A 14,732-nucleotide genomic window follows, 5' to 3' on the forward strand; every position below is an offset into this window, starting at 1 on the left:
GGATCAGAGAGCAAACCAGGAACAAATGGATGAATCAACGAAGGGGCCAGGGCAGTAGGTCCCCACCCACACCCTGATCCCTAAGGGTGGGACACAGAGGCTGGAGACGGGCTGGCCCTGGGATCCTCTAAGTGACAGGAACCCTTGGCCACTGTTGATTGCCCCGAGGTGGGGCTGGGGCTGCCTGGCCCTTTAAGAGGGCAATTCTGCCCACCGCCCTGGATGACCCCTCCCCTAGCCACTGGAGAAGAGATCCCGTTTCTTGGCAACAGGAAGCTCTTGGTTTACTGCGTCACCCAAGCGACTGGGAGCCGCGTCCTGCTCTGGGACTGAGCCGTTGGAGCCGACCGATGACTGCACTGGGCTGACCGCAGCAAGCTGACCACACACACTCCTCACTCCCCTGGTCCTGGTGGGCGGCAGACACCATGGTGCAGACGGATGTGCTCCTACCAGAGCCGGCCCCGCAGAAAGTGCCACCCTGCGAGCTGCCCTGCAAAGAGTATGACGTGGCCCGCAACACGGGCGCCTACACGTCCTCCGGCCTGGCCACCACCGGCTGGAGGTGTGGTTCCAGAACTGCTATGCTCGCTACCACCAGGCCTTCGCCGACTGCAACCAGCAGAGCAGGAGCTGCAGGGTCATGAGAGCCATCAGCTGGCCGCAGAGACCCAGGCGCTGACGCAGCCGACACAGCAAGACTCCACGTGCAGAGTGGGCGAGCGACTGCAGGACACGCACAGCTGGAAGTCGGAGCTGCAGCGCGAGGTGGAGGCGCTGGCTGCGGAGACCGACCTGCTGCTGGCCCAGAAGAAACGGCTGGAGCGCGCCCTGGATGCCATGGAGGTGCCCTTCTCCATCGCCACTGACAACATGCAGTGCAGCCAGCGCCACCAGCACGCCAACCTCGTGCGTGACCATGTGGAGACGGAGCTGCTGAAGGTGCCAGCAGCCTTGGGTGGCCAGGACTTGTGGGCACAGAGAGGAGGAGCCCCCGGCAGTTCATGTGGACAAGCCACGTGCTGCTGCAAGCACACGGGAGACCAGCCCTCTGTGCGTGAGACCCCTGAGTCCCGAAATCTGGCCCCTTAGTGACAGGAGGCAGTTTTGCCCCAGAAGGCCCCTGACTTCCAAGCAGCTGTTTCTCCTCTCGTCCTCCAATCCCTTTGAGTCCTGGCATAGTCATCCTGACCCTGGGCTCCCCAGAGATGCTCCCTGGTTGGGACAGTTGCTCCCAAGGTGGAAACCCAGGTCTGGGCCAGCACTGCGGGTGTGGACAGGTAGGGTGGGATAGGCTGGGATCTACTGCTCCCATTCATCCTATACAGAGCCGGGGACACGAAGATCTGCACCCACAGGTCCCCTTCTCCATGTCACCTGTAACTTCCTAATCCAGCCCAGCTTGTCTATGGGGCAACCCCATAGGGTGAGAGAGTAACTCAGTCCTGGCCCTGATGCTGGCTCTGGAGAATTCCCTGAGCTCTCAGAGCCTGGGGCCTCCATGAGAACCACTAAAGGCCTGTAGACATTTGTGAAAGATGTGGGGTGGAGGCAGCTGGTCTCCTGCCATACCCCCAAACTCAGGCAAGAACCCTTGAGTCCCTCCCTCCCCTCATGCCTTCCCTCCTCCCTCCCTTCCCCTTCTGCAGGCCTATCCCCCTGCACCCTCTCAGTGCCTCAAGAACTGCTGCAGCTCCCACAAACCCTCTGCCTGCAACAAGGGTGCCTGCGAAGTGACGGAGACACTGACAGCGCAGGAAGAGGAAAACCCAGGGACAGAGGGGTGCAGGACTCGGGCCCTGGCACACAAGGAGGTAGCTGGTGGTCCAGGCAAAGACCCCAATCACAGGGAAAAAAGGCTTGTTCCTACACACAGAAAATTAAACTGGCCAGGCAGTAAGAAGAAACACAGGGTCTTCCTCCTGTTCTTGGTGTGAGGATGGTCTTTCCCAACACAGAACCCTGAGGGGCAGCCTGGGCGGGCATCTGGGCCCCCAGAGTTAGGGTCCTCAGGGGCTGTCCAGAGGCCAGGGGCAGGCCAACGTTCCTGGGTGCAGTGAGTGAGCAGCAGTGATGACTCTTGAGGCCTGGGGCGTGGGAACTGCCGCTGAGGGACCTTCCCAGCAGCCCATAGAAGGCCCTGGAGGAAAACACCCCACTTACAATGCACCAAGGAGAATGCCCAAAAGCCCAGGATAAACCCAGTGAGAGAGCAGAACTTGCACAGTCAGAGCTCAGGCCCGGCATTCAACTCCTTCTGGTTGCTCAGGTGTAGACCAAGGCCTGCAGCAGCTGGGCCTCCTGGGATCCTCACCAAGGACCGGCTCTGGTGCTCAGGGCGTCTCCTCCCTCAGGAAGCTGAGCTCATCCGGAACATTCAGGAGCTGCTGAAGAGAGCCATCGTGCAAGCAGTGAGCCAGATCCGGTGGGTCGAGGGCTGCCCAAGGGATGACTCCTGACCCCACCCACGGCTGGTCCTGGGGCAAGGCATTGAACGACAGGACCCTGAAGCTCACAGCCGGCAGGGGCTGTCCCAGGTCACAGTGGGAGCACAGGGCTGGGTGGGGGAGGTTCCGGTCCAGCCTGAGTTTGAGTGGCCAAAGCCCAGTGCCACAACTGATCTGCAGCCTCCCAGCATGGGTGGCAGCTCTTGGTCACTGCTGAGCACGAGGACAGCCGGCCCAGAGCTCCCTCCTGAAGCGGGCATGAAGGCCTAGCCTGCAGCATGGAGGGTCCCCGGCGGGGCCCTCCCTGGCCACACACCAATGCCCTGCCCCACCCCGCCCCAGACTGAACCGGGAGCACACGGAGATCTGCAAGATGCACTGGTCGGACAAGGTGGAGGCCTACAACCTCGACAAGACCTGCGGGCGCCACCACAGCCAGAGCACCGAGGTGTAGACTCATCTGGCACTCCACCACCTTCCAAGAGGGTGGGGGCCAGCTCTGCCCCCGCGCTTGCCCTGGCTGTGGTCTCGCCTCCCTCTGCCTGGGGGCCCCAGCGGGGCTCCTTCCCACAGCCTGGCCCAGAGGCCCTCGCCCCCGAGGGCACTTGGGCAACTGTCTGCCCCTGGCATGAGTAAGCGAGCAAGACCTCCTCAAGTGCCCAGCGCGTGCACAGCCTGGTTGCCCGTAGACAGGACAGGGTGGGGTGGGGTCAGCCCCAGGCGCCGGCAGGATTGCATTTCCACCCAAGGCCAGCAGAGGGAGCGCGACCACCGCCCACTTGAGCTCGGCAAACTCCTGGGTGCGAGAAGCGGACGCGGGCGCTGGGTACTAGGGAAGGGAGGCTGCGGGGGACGGAGGTGCTGCAGAGGGGGCCTCGGGGGCAGCGGTGCTGGGAACGGGGTTGCGGGGGCAGGAGGGGACTAAGTGCCCGAGGTGGGTAGGGTGTGGGAGGACTCAGGGGAGTTGTGGGCGGGGGGCACTCGGAGGCAGGCAGCTTGGGGGACTGGGCTTCGTGGGTCTGCACGGGGTGCATTGGAGTCCATGCAGTTCCTCCAGGAGCATGGGGCACAGACAGGGAATGGGGGCGTGGCAGGGCCCCCAGCATTTGGCAGAGCCTCCCGACCCTCCCCTGGCTGTCTCCCACCGCGCAGCGCCTCCACCCCGGAGACCTGGACCAAGTTCACGCAGGACAATCTGTGCCGCGCCTAGCGCGAGCGCCTGGACTCGGCCAACCTGTGGGTGCTGGTGGACTGCAGCCTTCGCAAAACCTCCGAGGACCTGGGACTCCAGTGTGAGGCCGTGAACCTGGCCTTCGGGCGCCGCTGTGAGGAGCTGGAGGACGCGCGGCACAAGCTGCAGCACCACCTGCACAAAATGGGGCACCCTCAACCCCGAAGATGGCTCCCGCTCCTGCAAACCACTGTGCCCACTCTCATCACCTGAGCTGGGCCCTCAACACCTTTCTCCTCTGTCCCACTTATCCCAAAGGACCCCAGAAGCAAGCGTCACCTCTCCGTAAACCTATGTAAAACCAGGTGACACTGGGTATGATCGCAGGGTGTTGCAACACCCATGACTGAGCAGGAGGAGCTGTGGGGATGATGGAGGCAGGAGGTGGTCTGGGGAGCATTGACCGCCCGGGAGGTCCCCAAGAGTCCTGGCCTGGCAGGCAGGGCTCTGACTCTAGGGCCTCAGCGTGGCCTTTACCACCACTGAGTCCCCAGTCTTTGAGCAGGATTTGGGAACTGGTGACCACCAAGGAGGGGGGTTCTTGGATCAGAGCTCAGACAAAACAGGCAGCATGACTCTCCAGAGCGCACTGGGGGCCCCGGACTCTCTCATGTCTTCACCCCCAGCCCTCAGGGACTCTCCTGTGTGTCCCAGCTACTCTCCAGCCATGCCCAGATTTCAGTGGGAGTCAGTTCCAGGCACCCAGGTATCACCACCAAACTAAGCAGTTTCGCTGAGTTACTCCCCTGTCTCTCTCATGTCTTCACGCCAAGCCCCCTGGGACTCTCCTGTCTGTCCCAGCTACTCTCCCACCACGCCCAGATTTCAGTGGGAGTCAGCCTCCCACACTCCGGAATCACCTACAGACTCACAGACTTCACTGAGGTCCTCCCTGGTCTCTCTCAGGTCTTTGCCCTCAGCCCACAGGGACTCTTGTGTCTCTTTCAGCTACTCTGAAAACTTCTCTAGATTCCAGCTGGAGTCAGTTCCAGGCACCCACGATACACCACCGAACTCACGAGTTTCACTGACTTACTCCCCAGTCTCCCTCATGTTCTCACCCCCAGCCCTCAGGGACTCTTCTGTCTCTCTCAGCTACTCTCCAACCATCTCCAGATTGCACCTGGAGTCAGCTTCCCGCACCCAGGAATCACCTACAAACTCACGGAACTTACTGCAACCCCCCCCCCCCCATTTCTTTCACCTCTTCACCCCTTGCCTTCAGGGACTCTCCAGGGTCTCCCAGCTTCTCTCCAGCCTTCCCCAGATTTCTGCCACAGTCAGGCCCAGGCACCCAGGACAACCCTGGACACTCACAGGCCTCACGAGACTATCCCCCAATAACCTGTACCTACACAGGGATGGCTCCCACGCATCCCTCAGTGACCGCAAACCCATCTTCACTTACACTCAGACACTCCCAGGGCCTGACAGCTACTCCCCGTTATTGTCCTTCAGTTCGAAGCCCTGGCCAATCTACTAGCCAACATGATGCAGTTACCTGGCCATTTCTCCACGGTTCCCGTGAGGGCCCCACACCCAGCCGCACAAGAGCCCCTCCTGCATTCCGTCCTCACACGCAGGCCTGTCCATCTACTTGCTACTGTCACACTCTTGCCAGCAGAAGAGGCCCCTGTAATGGCCGATATCACCACCCAGTCTATCCTCACCCCACAGCTGTGCAGCGGGACCCTCCTGCTGGCCCACGTGGCTGCCAGAGCCCATGCTGGCACGACGCTCCAGCAGGTCGGCGTCCCTGCGGGCCACACTACCGGTGACATGGCTAGCATGACCCTCCTTCCTGGCAGTGACACTGTTGATGTGAACCCCAGTTTCACATCTGTCATTTCTAAATAGGACCATTTTCCCTTTTCGCTCTCCCTTCCTTTCACAGGGCTTTTCATTCTCTCTGTTTCTGCCTCCGTTTAAGATATTTACTCACATTTTTCTCTCTCACTACGTCTGCCGTGGTCTCCAAGAGAGTGCGCCACATAAGATTCCCCCATTAAAAGTCATGAATTGAGTGGCTTTTACAATACCTGTGGTTGTGCACATTCAATTATAACTGGCAATCCATTGTAGAACGTATTATCACCCCCGACCAGAGAAAAACCCTGTAGACATTAGTCACTCCTCCTTCTGCCTCAAACTCTCTCCCTGACCCTCAGCCCCAGGTAGCAACTACCTAGTGCGATCAATCCCATATGCATAGATTTCCATATTGTGGACATTTCCTATAAACGGAATTCCACAATAGGTGAGCTGTTATGACTGACATAACACGTAGCATAATATTTTCAAGATTCATCCACATTGTAGGCTTACCCACAGGGGCAAACAAGTTTTTTGGGGGGTTTTAATAACACCGGGTGTTTTCTCCTGCCTTTCGTCCTTCCTTCCTTCCTTCCTTCCTTCCTTCCTTCCTTCCTTCCTTCCTTCCTTCCTTCTTTCCTACCTTCCTTCTTTCCTTCCTTCCTTCCTTCCTTCCTTCCTTCCTTCCTTCCTCCTACTTCTCTCTTACTCCTTCTGCCCTCTCTCTTTCATATGCCTTAGGTGCATCCCACATTCTGCATTTTTTTGGGGAAATCCACGACAGGTGCAGGAAAATTGTGTTATTGTAACTATTTACCGCTATCTCTCTTTCACGGCTCTCCATCAGTTGTGAACATCTATTGGTTTATCCCAAGTCACTAAGCATATGTTTATTAGGTACACCTGTTTTTCCTTATACAGCTGTTTCTGGAGTCTAGGGTCGCATACTCATCAACCCAGTGTAACTCAGAAACGCATCTAATAGTCCAATAAACCCATCATAACGTTGAAAAATCATAAATCAAACCATCATAAGTCACGGTTTGTCCGTGGATATGGGCGTCATCAATTCCATTGTATTCAGTCATGCTGTACACCATTAACCACGGCAGACTGACTGGGAGTGGATATTGATACCATTATAAAAGTCAGTTATTAGAGGGATACTTCTTTAACCTGACTGAAGAACTGATCTAATGGCTTTAGTCGAGTGCGTGATTATGTGAGATGTTTTGAGACAGAGTAGTACATTTGTGAATGAAATTTTATGGCTTTTTTTCACTTAGTAGGAACCATTGTGTGTGGAAAAGTGAGAGAATTGCTTTCTGCTGTAGAGTCTGGCATTCATTGTAGATTTAAGCTTATTTTTCTGGGAGCAAATCTTATTCAATAAAATACTACTCTTTATACTAAAAAACAAAAACAGTGGTGATGTGTGGTCATTATCCTCAGCAAACTAATCCAGGGAAAGAAAACCAAACGCCACATTCTCACTTATAATGGGAGCTGAAAAAGGAGATCACATGGACACAGGAAGGGGAACAACACACACTGGGGCCTTTCGGGGGGCAGAGCGTTAAGAAGAACAGCTACTGCATGCTGGGCTTAATGCCTAGGTGATGGGTTGACAGGTGCAGCAAACCACCATGGCACACGTTTACCTTAGTAAGAAATCTGCACATCCTGCACATATACCCCAGAACTTAGAAACGAAACGAAACAAAAGAAAACGAAAAAGCAATAGCAAAACGCTAAAGGCAAACTAAAGTTTCAAACTCAGAACGTGACAGACCAATGTTTGGTTCAAATCGTGGTTCTCAACCCAGGTGCCATAAGGTCAGGATAAAGAATTTGATTACATATTGTAAATAAGACATGCAGCAAATGACCAGAAAGATTATTCTCAACATATGTGTGTCTTCTAATTCAATGGTGACGCTACCTACCGGGACATAGCATTAGATTCCAAAGGGCCGGGTCCCGCCACACAGGCCTCCCACACTAATAACAATGGGAAGCCCTACGTGGTTTTACCTGTGCTTCTCAGCAACTGGCTATAAATCAGGTTGCCACCACTCCCAGATTTAGTTGCATTCATTTGCTGGAAGAGCTCACAGCACGCAGGGAAGCACCTACAGTTGCCGTTGTATTTTAGCGGACATTGCAAAAAGTTCAGAAATTAATGTGGGGCCCGGCATGTGGGGAGGGGCGCACTACCTTCCAGGAAGTGTTATCCAGAAGCTCTCTGATCCCAGTCCTTTTGGGTTTTTATGGAGACCTCATTCTATAGGCATGATGGGTTAAACCATAGGCTATTGGTGATCAACTCCACCTGAGGCTCTCAACCCTCCCTGGAAATTGGGGTTGAGGCTTTGCCATTCTCAGTCTGACTAAAAGAATTTACCCAAACGGAATTTTGAAACAGATGAGCATAACTGGAATCTTAATTAGATGATTGGATTATCTGGAGCCACACCTTGATATTCCTAACCCGAGCACCCTCATCCAACGAATGCTCCACCCAACTGGCTCCCAAGTCTCTACGTGGTTCCAGAGCAAAAGAATGTTTATACAACGCATATCTCCACCTTTTCTTCAAAGTCTTTTCGCTTACACGGAAAGACTTCTTAAACTGCCATGCATCAGGGTCAGGGGGAGGTCTTGTTACAACGCAGATCTGTGGATCTCCGGGTTTTGATTGTGGCAAGGATGCTGCTGGTGTCAAAACCACAACGTGGGAACCACAGAACCACTAGTTGGTTTTCAGTGTTTCAGTGCATACAATTCCTAACATATCTGGCCAAGAAAACTTGTAAGTTCTTAGATTGTCCTAAAGGTGGCGCATGAAATCAAAGCAGGAGAACAGTTTCCCACGAGGTGTAGCCTGGGAAAGTTGGGGGTGACTGATGGAAAGGAGGAGTGAAGCTCCGCCCTTTCCGCTGCTAGGCTGCGCCCGAGGCTATTTAAACCCACCCTGGCTGGCCGGTACTCAGATCTTCGCGGAGCGGATCAGCGGCCGGAGCGTTTGGCGGACTCTGCGTGGACTTGGAGCTCACAGCGTCTTGCGACTTGGAAGCGGATTCAGAGGACAGGACAGAACACTTGGGCAAGTGAATCTCTGTCTGTCTGTCTGTCTGTCTGTCTCATTGGTTGGTTCATTTCCATTTTCTTAAGGGGCACATACCTCACACCGCACACACACACACACACACACACGCACACACACGCACACACACTCCTTCTTTCTGCGAGTTAGAAAATTAGTAGGGGCCCCTGGGAGCTGCAGGTTTCCTAATCATGTCTGCACCTAAGAACAGTAGGGTCTTGTCTGGCTCTTCTTATGAACGGTCCCCCAGCCCGGACTCCCCAAGGTCCATGCGAGCTTCACCCAGCTTCTCCCTCTCCCCTATCAGAAACTCAGGCTTAAGGGGAAGCTCCTCACCAGGGATCCGGAGCTACCATTCACCATCCCCTAGGGCTTCACCACACTCACCTCTGTCATCACCAGAATCCCACAAGCTCCCATTTCCCTGTCCTCACCGTGATGGGCAATCAATGAAGCCATTGGGCTCTCCCGTGTCCTCCTCTGAGGATTCCTCAGAGTCCCCACGTTCATCAATAATATACCACATGTTCTTACTGCCATCACCCAGCAGCTCACCCCCAGCTCTCGGGGGGTCTCCTGTGTCTCCCAGCTACTCTCCAAACAACCCCAGATTTCAGCTGGAGTCAGCCCCCCACACCCAGGAATCACCTACAAACTCATGAGCCTCACGGTGCTCCACCCATGTGTCTTTCATCTCTTCACCCCCAGGCCTCAGGGACTCTCCTGTGGCTCCCAGTTACTCTCCAGCCGTCCCCAGGTTCCTGCGGGAGTCAGCCCCATGCACCCAGGAGTCCCCCAGAGACTCACACGTCTCGGGAGAATATGAGAGGTCCCCCAGCCCTGACTCCTCAAGATTCATGCCTGCCTCACCCAGCTTCTCCCTCTCCCCTCCCAGAAACTCAGACCCAAGGGGCAGCTCCTCACCAGGGATGTGGAAGTACTCTTCATCACCCCGCAGGGCTTCACCGCTCTCACATCCATCATCAACAGAACTCCACAACTTTACGTTTCCCTTTCCTAACCAAGCAGGACAGTCACTCATGTCATTGTGTTCTCCCGTGTCCTTCTCTGGAGATTCTCCACAGTCACCTCATTCATCAATAATATACCATATGTTCTTACTGCCATCATCCAGCAGCTCACCCCCAGCCACCCATGACTCGCCTGTCTGTCCCAGCTACTCTCCAACTACGCCCAGATTTCAGCGGCAGTCTCTACCCCACACCCCAGAAACACCTACAGACTCACAGACCTCAGTGGGATCCTCGCCAGTCTCTCTCACGTCTTCACCCCCAGCCCTTACGGACCCTCCAGTCTGTCCCAGCTACTCTCCAACCACTCCCACATTTCAGCGCGGGTCAGTTCCAGGAACCCAGGGATCACCACCAAGCCCACCACTTTCACTGAGTTACTCCCCAGTCTCCAGCACGTCTTTATCTCCAACCCTCAGGGACTCGCCTGTCTGTCCCAGCTACTCTCCAAACACGCCCACACTTCAGCGGGAGTTCGTTGCAGGCACCCAGAAATCACCACCAAACTCACCAATTTCACTGCGTTACTCCCCAGTCTCTCTCATGTCTTCACCATCCCTCAGGGACTCTCCCGTCTGTCCCAGGTACTATCCAACCACGCCCACATTTCAGCTGGAGTCAGTTCCAGGCACCCCGGACTCACCACCAAACTCACCAATTTCACTCAGTTACTCCTCAGTCTCTAGCACGTCTTTATCTCCAACCCTCAGGGACTCTCCTGTGTGTCCCAGCTACTCTCCAACCACGCCCACGCTTCAGCGGGAGTCAGTTCCAGGCACCCAGGAATCACCATCAAACTCACCAATTTCACTGCGTTACTCCCCAGTCTCTCTCATGTTTTCACCATCCCTCAGGGACTCTCCCGTCTGTCCCAGCTACTCTCCAACCACGCCCACATTTCAGCTGGGGTCAGTTCCAGGCACCCCGGAGTCACCACCAAACTCACCAGTTTCACTGAGGTACTCCCCGGTCTCTCTCATGTCTTCACCACCATCCCTCAGGGACTCTCCTGTGTGTCCCAGCTACTCTCCAACCACGCCCACACTTCTGCGGCAGTCAGTTCCAGGCACCCAGGAATCACCATCAAACTCAGCAGTTTCGCTGAGTTACTCCCCAGTCTCTCTCATGTCTTCACCCCCAGCCCCCTGGGACTCTCCTGTCTGTCCCAGCTACTCTCCCACCACGCCCAGATTTCAGCGGGAGTCAGCCTCCCACACTCCGGAATCACCTACAGACTCACAGACTTCACTGAGGTCCTCCCTGGTCTCTCTCAGGTCTTTGCCCTCAGCCCACAGGGACTCTTATGTCTCTTTCAGCTACTCTCAAAACTTCTCTAGATTCCAGCTGGAGTCAGTTCCAGGCACCCACGATACACCACCGAACTCACGAATTTCACGGACTTACTCCCCAGTCTCCCTCATGTTCTCACCCCCAGCCCTCAGGGACTCTTCTGTCTCTCTCAGCTACTCTCCAACCATCTCCAGATTGCACCTGGAGTCAGCTTCCCGCACCCAGGAATCATCTACAAACTCACGGACCTTACTGCCACCCTCCCCCATTTCTTTCACCTCTTCACCCCCTGCCTTAAGGGACTCTCCTGGGCCTCCCAGCTTCTCTCCAGCCTTCCCCAGATTTCTGCCACAGTCAGCCCCAGGCACCCAGGGCAACCACAGACACTCACAGGCCTCACAAAACTATCTCCCTATGACCTGTACCTACACAGGGATGGCTCTCACGCATCCCTCAGTGACCCCAAACGCATCTCCACTTACACTCAGACACTCCCAGGGCCTGACAGCTACTCCCCGTTATTGTCCTTCAGTTCGAAGCCCTGGCCAATCTACTAGCCCACATGACGCAGTTACCTGGCCATTTCTCCACGGTTCCCGTGAGGGCCCCACGCCCAGCCGCACAAGAGCCCCTCCTGCATTCCGTCCTCACACGCAGGCCTGTCCATCTACTTGCTACTGTCACACTCTTGCCAGCAGAAGAGGCCCCTGTAATGGCCGATATCACCACCCAGTCTATCCTCACCCCACAGCTGTGCAGCGGGACCCTCCTGCTGGCCCACGTGGCTGCCAGAGCCCATGCTGGCACAAAGCTCCAGCAGGTCGGCGTCCCTGCGGGCCACACTACCGGTGACATGGCTAGCATGACCCTCCTTCCTGGCAGTGACACTGTTGATGTGAACCCCAGTTTCACATCTGTCATTTCTAAATAGGACCATTTTCCCTTTTCGCTCTCCCTTCCTTTCACAGGGCTTTTCGTTCTCTCTGTTTCTGCCTCCGTTTCAGATATTTACTCACCTTTTTCTCTCTCACTATGTCTGCCGTGGTCTCCATGAGAGTGCGCCACTTAAGACTCCCCCATTAAAAGTCATGAATTGAGTGGCTTTTAGTATACCTGTGGTTGTGCACATTCAATTATAATTCGCAATCCATTGTAGAACGTCTTATCACCCCCGACCAGAGAAAAACCCTGTAGACATTAGTCACTCCTCATTCTGTCTCAAACCCTCTCCCTGACCCTCAGCCCTAGGTAGCACCTACCTAGTGCCATCAATCCCATATGCATAGATTTCCATATTGTAGACATTTCCTATAAACGGAATTGCACAATAGGTGAGCTGTTATGACTGACATAACACGTAGCACAATATTTTCAAGATTCATCCACATTGTAGGCTTACCCACAGGGGGAAACCATTTTTTGGGGGGGTTTTAGTAACACCGGGTGTTTTCTCCTTCCTTTCGTCCTTCTTTGCTTCCTTCCTTCCTTCCTTCTCTCCTTCCTTCCTTCCTTCCTTCTTTCCTACCTTCCTTCTTTCCTTCCTTCCTTCCTTCCTTCCTTCCTTCCTCCTACTTCTCTCTTACTCCTTCTGCCCTCTCTCTTTCATATGCCTTAGGTGCAACCCACATTCTGCATTTTTTTGGGGAAATCCACGACAGGTGCAGGAAAATTGTGTTATTGTAACTATTTACCGCTATCTCTCTTTCACGGCTCTCCATCAGTTGTGAACATCTATTGGTTTATCCCAAGTCACTAAGCATATGTTTATTAGGTACACCTGTTTTTCCTTATACAGCTGTTTCTGGAGTCTAGGGTCGCATGCTCATAAACCCAGTGTAACTCAGAAACGCATCTAATAGTCCAATAAACCCATCATAACGTTGAAAAATCATAAATCAAACCATCATAAGTCACGGTTTGTCCGTGGATATGGGCGTCATCAATTCCATTGTATTCAGTCATGCTGTACACCATTAACCACGGCAGACTGACTGGGAGTGGATATTGATACCATTATAAAAGTCAGTTATTAGAGGGATACTTCTTTAACCTGACTGAAGAACTGATCTAATGGCTTTAGTCGAGTGCATGATTATGTGAGATGTTTTGAGACAGAGTAGTACATTTGTGAATGAAATTTTATGGCTTTTTTTCACTTAGTAGGAACCATTGTGTGTGGAAAAGTGAGAGAATTGCTTTCTGCTGTAGAGTCTGGCATTCATTGTAGATTTAAGCTTATTTTTCTGGGAGCAAATCTTATTCAGTAAAATACTACTCTTTATACTAAAAAAACAAAAACAGTGGTGATGTGTGGTCATTATCCTCAGCAAACTAATCCAGGGAAAGAAAACCAAACGCCACATTCTCACTTATAATGGGAGCTGAAAAAGGAGATCACATGGACACAGGAAGGGGAACAACACACACTGGGGCCTTTCGGGGGGCAGAGCGTTAAGAAGAACACCTACTGCATGCTGGGCTTAATGCCTAGGTGATGGGTTGACAGGTGCAGCAAACCACCATGGCACACGTTTACCTTAGTAAGAAATCTGCACATCCTGCACATATACCCCAGAACTTAGAAACGAAACGAAACAAAAGAAAACGAAAAAGCAATAGCAAAACGCTAAAGGCAAACTAAAGTTTCAGACTCAGAACGTGACAGACCAATGTTTGGTTCAAATCATGGTTCTCAACCCAGGTGCCATAAGGTCAGGATAAAGAATTTGATTACATATTGTAAATAAGACATGCAGCAAATGACCAGAAAGATTATTCTCAACATATGTGTGTCTTCTAATTCAATGGTGACGCTACCTACCGGGACATAGCATTAGATTCCAAAGGGCCGGGTCCCGCCACACAGGCCTCCCACACTAATAACAATGGGAAGCCCTACGTGGTTTTACCTGTGCTTCTCAGCAACTGGCTATAAATCAGGTTGCCACCACTCCCAGATTTAGTTGCATTCATTTGCTGGAAGAGCTCACAGCACGCAGGGAAGCACCTACAGTTGCCGTTGTATTTTAGCGGACATTGCAAAAAGTTCAGAAATTAATGTGGGGCCCGGCATGTGGGGAGGGGCGCACTACCTTCCAGGAAGTGTTATCCAGAAGCTCTCTGATCCCAGTCCTTTTGGGTTTTTATGGAGACCTCATTCTATAGGCATGATGGGTTAAACCATAGGCTATTGGTGATCAACTCCACCTGAGGCTCTCAACCCTCCCTGGAAATTGGGGTTGAGGCTTTGCCATTCTCAGTCTGACTAAAAGAATTTACCCAAACGGAATTTTGAAACAGATGAGCATAACTGGAATCTTAATTAGATGATTGGATTATCTGGAGCCACACCTTGATATTCCTAACCCGAGCACCCTCATCCAACGAATGCTCCACCCAACTGGCTCCCAAGTCTCTACGTGGTTCCAGAGCAAAAGAATGTTTATACAACGCATATCTCCACCTTTTCTTCAAAGTCTTTTCGCTTACACGGAAAGACTTCTTAAACTGCCATGCATCAGGGTCAGGGGGAGGTCTTGTTACAACGCAGATCTGTGGATCTCCGGGTTTTGATTGTGGCAAGGATGCTGCTGGTGTCAAAACCACAACGTGGGAACCACAGAACCACTAGTTGGTTTTCAGTGTTTCAGTGCATACAATTCCTAACATATCTGGCCAAGAAAACTTGTAAGTTCTTAGATTGTCCTAAAGGTGGCGCATGAAATCAAAGCAGGAGAACAGTTTCCCACGAGGTGTAGCCTGGGAAAGTTGGGGGTGACTGATGGAAAGGAGGAGTGAAGCTCCGCCCTTTCCGC

At 53.3% G+C, this 14,732-nt stretch overlaps 1 pseudogene; it reads left to right on the plus strand.

Annotated features, from left to right (window-relative positions):
* Positions 1-428: 428 nt before the first annotated feature.
* LOC129139009 (tektin-4-like) lies at positions 429-3,891 on the plus strand (annotated as a pseudogene).
* Positions 3,892-14,732: the final 10,841 nt, after the last annotated feature.

Source organism: Pan troglodytes, chromosome 22 (assembly GCF_028858775.2).
Source record: "Pan troglodytes isolate AG18354 chromosome 22, NHGRI_mPanTro3-v2.0_pri, whole genome shotgun sequence".
NCBI lineage: Eukaryota > Metazoa > Chordata > Mammalia > Primates > Hominidae > Pan > Pan troglodytes.